Source organism: Solanum dulcamara, chromosome 4 (assembly GCF_947179165.1).
Source record: "Solanum dulcamara chromosome 4, daSolDulc1.2, whole genome shotgun sequence".
Classification (NCBI taxonomy): domain Eukaryota; kingdom Viridiplantae; phylum Streptophyta; class Magnoliopsida; order Solanales; family Solanaceae; genus Solanum; species Solanum dulcamara.
The window spans coordinates 67,670,008-67,679,415 of NC_077240.1; positions in this window are offsets into that span (position 1 = coordinate 67,670,008).

A 9,408-nucleotide genomic window follows, 5' to 3' on the forward strand; every position below is an offset into this window, starting at 1 on the left:
TCTGACAGTCCCTCAACTTATTCCCCATATCACTACACTTGTAGCAACCCTCCTTACCGGCCATGCATTCTCCTTGGTGAGTCCTACCACACCTCTCACAAGGGGGAATGGGACGTTCTTCCTTGTTAGGCCTAGACACTGGGACATTGGCATAAGATAAACCACTATTAGTCCGCGCCCTTCTGAAGTCCCGATATTTCTCCCTTATAACATTCATTTTACTCTTCCATTTATTTTTTCTTCTAACCACGTGTTCACGGGAATCACCTTTTGTTGATTCAACTGAGCCATCACAACTAGAGCCAACAATATGATGGCATCAATAAATTTTGCATCAGTCACTTATTTGGCTAGAGGATCATTAGGGACCTGTTCCTCATTAGCATCAACCCTTTCTTGAATTGGAGCCTTAGGAGCCGGAGGAACTTTGTCCACGAGAGCATCCATTTCTCTAGGTGGAGGTACTCTTCTTCGAGGTATTATCTAGTTAACAAGAAATGATTTGTTAGATTAAAGAATTCTTAGGACAAATCTATGGCACGACATGAATCATAAAAGAAAGGAAACTTTCCTAAATGCTTCATAGTTTCCTATTCATAATTGTGGCACTCTTCACAATAATGAACAAGAACCTATTTTACATGGTATGTTGGACTCCAAGGACTAATTCAAAACCTCATGCTTGGATACCAAGTTTGTCATAACCCTACCTAGGGCAATGCATGACACGGTGAATGAGACACCCGGAGGTACCTCACCCAAGCTCTTAGCATTTATTATGCATTTAATTGCTAATGATAAAAAAATCAAGTGAAAAACAAATGGGATGTAGGGACTAAAGTGCTTTAGATTTAATAATAGTCAAAGATAACATAACATCTTTTGCTATGTCCAACCATACCTTCTACATTAAAGACTTGGTGGGGCTAAGATATGTCCCTAGCTCACCCTCAATATAAGTCTAAAGAAATGCCTTAACAAAAGTCTTAATGTTCTTCATAACATAAGCTTAGAATAAAAAGGATGTTCCCGAAACATGGGAACTCACCACAAGTAATCTTCAAACTAATTTGAGGTAGCCACATGAAGGAGGTCGATGAGCGACGTTGGTTCCTACATAGTGATATCATGTAGAAAAAAATATGTGTTAGTACTTTGAATATACTAAGTATGTTGGCATGCAACATCATAAAACATTAAGACATTCATAAAGTAAAATATCTGAGTGAAAGCATGCACAAGTAATCGAGTAGATAATATTTAAATCATACATATGTGGAAAGATGACTTTAACCGACATTTAAAATCGTGCAAGCTACTACATAGAATCCAACATAACCCTCTACATTAGCACGGGGAGACTACTTGTCGGATAAAACTCCACTCAGTTTACATTCAATTATTTAACATTTGATGGCTACAAAGGCCTAGCCTACAAGGACTCTTATGGTGGCACATAGTTAATGCAATATGAGACTTTACTTAAGGACCCCTTCGGTCGATTCCCCATCTACATGCTACATTCGGTTCGAAGTCAATTCCCACAGAATAGTATCATACTTCAAAATAGTCATATCATATAGCTTGAGAATTCAAACATCACACTAGGTAGAATAGCTCATTAAAATCTTTTGTTTATAATATCATCATGGCTGCCATGCCCTATTAACCATCCTACCAATGAACCTTGATTTATAAGAAAATTAGGTCTACAATCAGTGATGGTATTGCGAGTACCATGTTAATCGGACCTACCTTTTTGAAAAAAATTCAAAAACATTGACGGCATATAGGTATGTCATACATGTCATATAATAACCACAAACATTTCATTTGATTCAATGTGAGATTGTCCTTTCACATTAAAACCTTACTTTGGCTAAGAAGCCCTTTTCATCAATCAATCAATTAATAAAGACTCCCCTTCATAAGCATTTACTTCATAACATTCATTGAAGTCAAACTTCATTTAAACTTTAGTTCAACATAATAAGACTAGGTGGGTTAATTTTGTATAACTTTCAAACCCAGTTAATGCATGAGACTGATGGAAATGCATCATATGAAACATCTTAAACAACCCACCATATACACTTTAAAACTACCTTTCAAGCCTTCATATAAGAACCTTAATAAATCATCCATTTCATGTAAATAAGAATCAACATAAGTCAATATAGGTAAATAAACTTCAAATATTCAAGAATCTATGCATTTGGAATCATAGTATGAAAACCCATAAAAACTCATCACTTGAAATTCAAGTGAGAGTCAATATAAATATATATCAATAGGAGTAATTAACTTAAAATTTACCATAATCTATGCATTTGGAACCATCATGTAAATTCCAATAGGATTTCATCATTTAAAATTTAAATACTAAGTTGAGAAAATATTTGGGCTCCATGGGTGGAAGAACCCATGGATGAAAAAACCACATACCATAGTGAGGAACTTGAAGAGGAATTGGAGATGTATTGATATTAGGCCTTCAATTGGAAAGCTTAAATCCTTGAGTTTTAGAGAAAATGTGTTGGAGATATTTGAGAGAGAAGAGGATGAAGTTTAGGGTTTTGAGGAGGCAAAACACTACAAAAATGATCCCAAAGGCATCCAAGTTCATATATATGTTATTAGGTAATTGTCCAATATGCCCGTCATAAAAAAATTTGGAAAATGGACTCAAAACCCTGCAGGCGCATTAGTGGCATGCCGCGCCAAAGGCCAAACTACTGTAGCTAGTTTCGAGAGCCCTGCTAGCGAGCCGCACCAAGCCTATAACTGCTGCGATGGTAGTCTTTGGTAAAATTATCATAATGATTGACTCTGAAAACGGAATGATATAACTTGGTGGGTTGGAAAGAGGACTCAAATACCTTTAACTTGATAGGTCATGGAACAATAATACCTTATATAATAGGAGATATGGGCATTCGAAGTTGACACTATTCTGAACTCATACGAAAACTTAGCCGATGGAAATTCTTTAGGCTTGGCTTGGTGTTAGAGATCCCTTATGACCCTAAAATACATCTAATACACTTCAAATACTTTGGAATTGATCCTAACTCATGTGTAAAATTAGAATTCGATGACTTCAAGCCTATACGCCTTTGAAGAATGGTTCGGGTCTTTACATCAAAATTTTCGAGGTGTTACAATATCTCCCCCGTTGGAAATATTCGTCCTCGAATGAGATTCAACTATTATAGGAAAGACATGGAAAAAAGGACTAGCAACCAAGCATGAACATAAGGATACTTTTGATGCATAGAATATGTAAACTTCATACTTAACATAAAACATAATCCTTGAGAACGATCATTTCCATGAATCATACATGCATATGAATGACATATGGAACCGAAATGTAGAAGTTTAATCTATTTGATCATGAACAACTTAGTACCTTTAGGCTCAAGTGAAAGGAAAGAGATACATATAATGCTTCATCATGTCTAATTCTGCTTCCCACGTAGTACTCTCTACTTGTTGATTCCTCCATAACACTTTGACGGATGCAACGACTTTATTTCTTAACCTCTTAACTTTCCGGTCTAAAATCTCAATCGCGACTTCCTCAAAAGTCAAATTCTCATCAATACTCACATTCTCCATTAGCACAATAGAATTTAGATCACCCATAAATTTCCTCAACATTGACACATGAAATACAGTATGAACCAAAGCCATCTCAAGTGGCAAGTCTAACTCACATGCTACTTTGCCAATGCACTTTAATATCCTATAGGATCCTATATATCTAGTACTCAACTTCCCTTTCTTACCAAACTGCATTACCACTTTCATAGGTGAAATCTTCAAATACACCATATCATCCACATCAAATTCAAGCTCTCACCTCCTAGTGTCCGAATAGAACTTTTGATGAATTTGAGCCCTTTTCAATCTTTCTCTTATGAGCCATACATTCTCCCTTGCATTAACTACCAAATCTGGACCAATTAATGCCATCTACACTATATTCAAGCCTAGTTCTGTAACCACTCTAATACAATCACTTGAAACCCTTATCAAAAAGTTATCAATAGCCTACTATATTCACTCACCTATTTACAACCGTACATTTAAGCCTAGCATTATAACCACTTTATGGCTCCCGTGAAGTCAACATCACTTAGTAATTATTGTGTCTACCATAGCCTCTCCATATCCTCATTGGTATTCACTCCTACCAAATGTCACACCAATATACTCTTACCCATATATTGCACACAATGAGGTCTCATCTAACTCTCCCTTCATGTCTATAACCTTAAATGGACCAAGCATACCACAATTATCATAATATGGAACGCCCACTCTTCCCCCACTCTTCCCTAACTCATCCATCGAGAGCTATGAACTTTACTCAATATCATTTCTCTTAGTTCATCTACATTAGGACACACAACCAACCTTGGTAATGAAATACTCTATCTCCCCCTTCGGAAAAGACTTTTAATTTCTTATCTCCCACCAATTCCTTCAACTTTACCAATGACGAATCAAGGTCCTTTTTGACTTAACATCTACTACCAAAGATAATTTAGACCCAATTTGCACCACCATAATCAGAACCACTCAACCTTACCCCTAATCTAGCCAATTGATGAATATTCCTTACAACTCTCTCTTCCATTCATCAACATGAGCCACGCTCCCTATAAACACCCTACTAAGTGTAATAACCACACATTGGACGTAATTGGTTGAGAATGCACACTCATTTCATAAAACTCATTATCCACGAGAGCCAACTCAAGAGAATGACTTTTAGAGTTGATGTCCCTAACCCTTAGAAATCATTTTTTGGGCCTTAAGAAAGGAAATGAACTTACCCCTTTACTACTGAATCATGACCCTTCCATTAAAGAATAATATCAGAATCTTCTATATCAAGCTCAATGAGATCACAAGGAATAACTTTGTGCAAGATAAAGCAACAACCAACTAACCAATGAGGGTAAACACCAAATAGGGTTCCAATAATATTTTGGGATATACATCAAACCTATAAGCAAGAAATGAAGCAACAAACCACAAATTGGCACCAGATCTAGCAATGAATACACTTCAAAATCAAAGATAATTAACTTACTTATCCCAACATTGGGACAATACTCTAACCCTTGATGAATCTGAAAGGCATACAATTTGTCTTTGCGCCGACCAACATCCGAAATAGTAGCACTTTAAGCCGAGCGACCTATAGTCTGGAGCATATCCAGAGGTTTAGTAACCCTCTTACACTCCCTTGCATGATGTCCCACCTTTCCACACTTATAGCAAGCATCCAACCCCCTAAGCACTCTCCCCTATGGATATTCCCACACTTGGAACACTTGAAAATAGTAGATACACTAAAACCATCATTGGGTTTGGGTTGAGAAGTCCCACCTTTGCATTGAGCCCTCTTAGAATCCCTCCCTTTACTAGAAGCCACCTGACAGTCCCTCACCTTATTCCCCATATCACTACACTTGTAGCAACCCTCCTTACCGGCCATGCATTCTCCTTGGTGAGTCCTACCACACCTCTCACAAGGGGGAATGGGACGTTCTTCCTTGTTAGGCCTAGACACTGGGACATTAGCACAAGATAAACCACTATTAGTCCGCGCCCTTCTGAAGTCCCGATATTTCTCCCTTATAACATTCATTTTACTCTTCCATTTATTTTTTCTTCTAACCACGTGTTCACGGGAATCACCTTTTGTTGATTCAACTGAGCCATCACAACTAGAGCCAACAATATGATGGCATCAATAAATTTTGCATCAGTCACTTATTTGGCTAGAGGATTATTAGGGACCTGTTCCTCATTAGCATCAACCCTTTCTTGAATTGGAGCCTTAGGAGCCGGAGGAACTTTGTCCACGAGAGCATCCATTTCTCTAGGTGGAGGTACTCTTCTTCGAGGTATTATCTAGTTAACAAGAAATGATTTGTTAGATAAAAGAAGTCTTAGGACAAATCTATGGCACGACATGAATCATAAAAGAAAGGAAACTTTCCTAAATGCTTCATAGTTTCCTATTCATAATTGTGGCACTCTTCACAATAATGAACAAGAACCTATTTTACATGGTATGTTGGACTCCAAGGACCAATTCAAAACCTCATGCTTGGATACCAAGTTTGTCATAACCCTACCTAGGGCAATGCATGACACGGTGAATGAGACACCCGGAGGTACCTCACCCAATCTCTTAGCATTTATTATGCATTTAATTGCTAATGATAAAAAAATCAAGTGAAAAAACAAAAAGGATGTAGGGACTAAAGTGCTTTAGATTTAATAAGAGTCAAAGATAACATAACATCTTTTGCTATGTCCAACCATACCTTCTACATTAAAGACTTGGCGGGGCTAAGATATGTCCCTAGCTCACCCTTAATATAAGTCTCAAGAAATGCCTTAACAAAAGTCTTAATGTTCTTCATAACATAAGCTTAGAATAAAAAGGATGTTCCCGAAACATGGGAACTCACCACAAGCAATCTTCAAACTAATTCGAGTAGCCACATGAAGGAGGTCGAGGAGCGACGTTGGTTCTTACATAGTGATATCATGTAGGCAAAAGTATGTGTTAGTAATTTTAATATACTAAGTATGTAGGCATGAAACATGATAAAACATTAAGACATTCATAAAGTGAAATACCTGAGTGAAAGCATGCACAAGTAATCGAGTAGATAACATTTAAATCATACATATGTGGGAATATGACTTTAACCGACATTTAAAATCGTGCAAGCTACTACATAGAATCCAACATAACCCTCTACATTAGCACGGGGAGACTACTTGCCGGATAAAACTCCACTCAGTTTACATTCAATTATTTAACATTTGATGGCTACAAAGGCCTAGCCTACAAGGGCTCCTATTGTGGCACATAGTTAATGCAACATGAGACTTTACTTAAGGACCCCTTTGGTCGATTCCCCATCTATATGCTACATTCAGTGCTAAGTCAAATCCCACGGAATAGTATCATACTTCAAAAAAGTCATATCATATAGTTTGACAATTCAAACATCACACTTGGTATAATATCTCATGAAAACCTTTGGTTAGAATGTCAACATGGCTTCTAAGCCCTATTTACCATCCTACTAATGAACCTTGATTTATAAGAAAATTAGGTCTACAATCAGTGATGGTATTACGGTTCCCATCATAATCGGACCTACCTTTGTGAAAAATGTTCAAAAGCATTGACGACATTTAGGGATGTCATACATATCATATAATAACTGCAAACATTTCATTTGATTCAATGTGAGATTGTCCTTTCACATTGAAACCTTACTTTGGCTAAGAAGCCCTTTTCATCAATCAATCATGTAATAAAGACTTCCCTTCATAAGCATTTACTTTATAATATTCATTGCAGTCAAGTATCATTTAAACTTTACTTCAACATAAGAAGACTAGGTGGGTTAATTTCGTATTTTTTTCTAACTTTCAAACACATTTAATGCATGAGAGTGATGGAAATGCATCATATGAAACATCTTAAACAACCCACCATATACACTTTAAAACTACCTTTCAAGGCTTCATATAAGAACCTTGATAAACCATTCATTTCATGTAAATAAGAATCAACATAAGTCAATATAGGTAAATAAACCTCAAATATTCAAGAATCTATACATTTGAATCGTAGTATGAAAATTCATAAAAACTCATCACTTGATATTGAGAGTCAATATACATATATATTAATAGGAGTAATTAACTTAAAATATACCATAATCTATGCATTTGGAACCATCATGTAAATGCCAATAGGATTTCATCATTTTAAATTTAACTACTAAGTTGAAAAAATATTTGAGCTCCATGGGTGGAAGAACCCATCAATGAAAAACCCACATACCGTAGTGAGGAACTTGAAGAAGAATTGGAGAAGTCTTGATGTTAGGCCTTCAATTGGAAAGCTTGAATCCTTGAGTTTGAGAAAAAATGTGTTGGAGATGATTTGAGAGAGAAGAGGATAAAGTTTAGGTTTTGAGGAGGCAAAACACAACAAAAATGATCCCAAAGGCATCAAAGTTCATATATATGTTATTAGGTAATTTTCCAATATGCCCTTCATAAAAATATTTGGAAAATGGGCGCAAAACCTTGTAGGTGCATTAGTGGCACGTCGCGCCATAGGCCAAACTACTGCAGCTAGTTTTAGGCGATTTGCTAGCGCATCGCGCCAAGCCTATAACTGCTGCGACGGTAGTCTTTGGTAAAATTATCATAACATTTGACTCTGAACTCAAAATAATATGAATTTTATGGCGTTGGAAAGGGGATTCAAAGACCTTTAATTTGATAGATCATGGAATACGTAATACCTTATATAATATGAAATATGGGCATTTGAAGTTGACCTTATTTTGAACTCATACAAAAATTTAGCCGATGGAAATTCTTTAGACTTGGCTTGGTGTTAGAGATCCCTTATGACCCTAAAACACATCTAATATACTTCAATTACTTTGGAATTGATCCTAACTCATATGTAAAATTAGAATTCGATGAGTTCAAGCCTATACACCTTTGAAGAATGGTTTGGGTCTTTGCATCAAAAATTTTGAGGTGTTACAATATTTCCCCCTTGGGAACATTCGTCCTCGAATGAGATTCAACTATTATAGGAAAGACATGGAAAAAGGGACTAGCAACCAAGCATGAACATAAGGATACTTTTGATGCGTAGAATATGTAAACTTCATACTTAACATAAAACATAATCCTTGAGAACAATCATTTCCATGAATCATGCATGCGTATGAATGACATATGGAACTGAAATGTAGAAGTTTAATCTATTTGAGGATGAACAACTTAGTACCTTTAGGACCAAGTGGAAGGAAAGAGATATGGATAGTGCTTCATCATGTCTAATTCCACTTCCCACACAGTACTCTCTACTTCCTGATTCCTCCATAACACTTTGACGGATGCAACGTCTTTTTTTCGTACCCTCTTAAGTTGCCGATCTAAAATCTCAATCGGGACTTCCTTAGAAGTCAAATTCTCATCAATACTCACATAATCCATTAGCACAATAGAATTTGGATCAACCACAAACTTTCTCAATATTGACACATGAAATACATGATGATGTACCAAAGCCAACTAAAGTGGAAAGTCTAACTCATATGCCATTTTTCCAATGTGCTTCAATATCCTATAGGATCCTATATATCTAGTACTCAACTTCCCTCTCTTACCAAACTGTATTACCCCTTTCATAGGTGAATTCTTCAAATATACCATATCATCCAAATCAAATTTAAGCTCTCCCCTCCTAGTGTCCGAATAGGACTTTAGATAACTTTGAGCCATTTTTAATCTTTCTCTTATGAGCCTTACTTTCTCCCTTGTATGAACTAC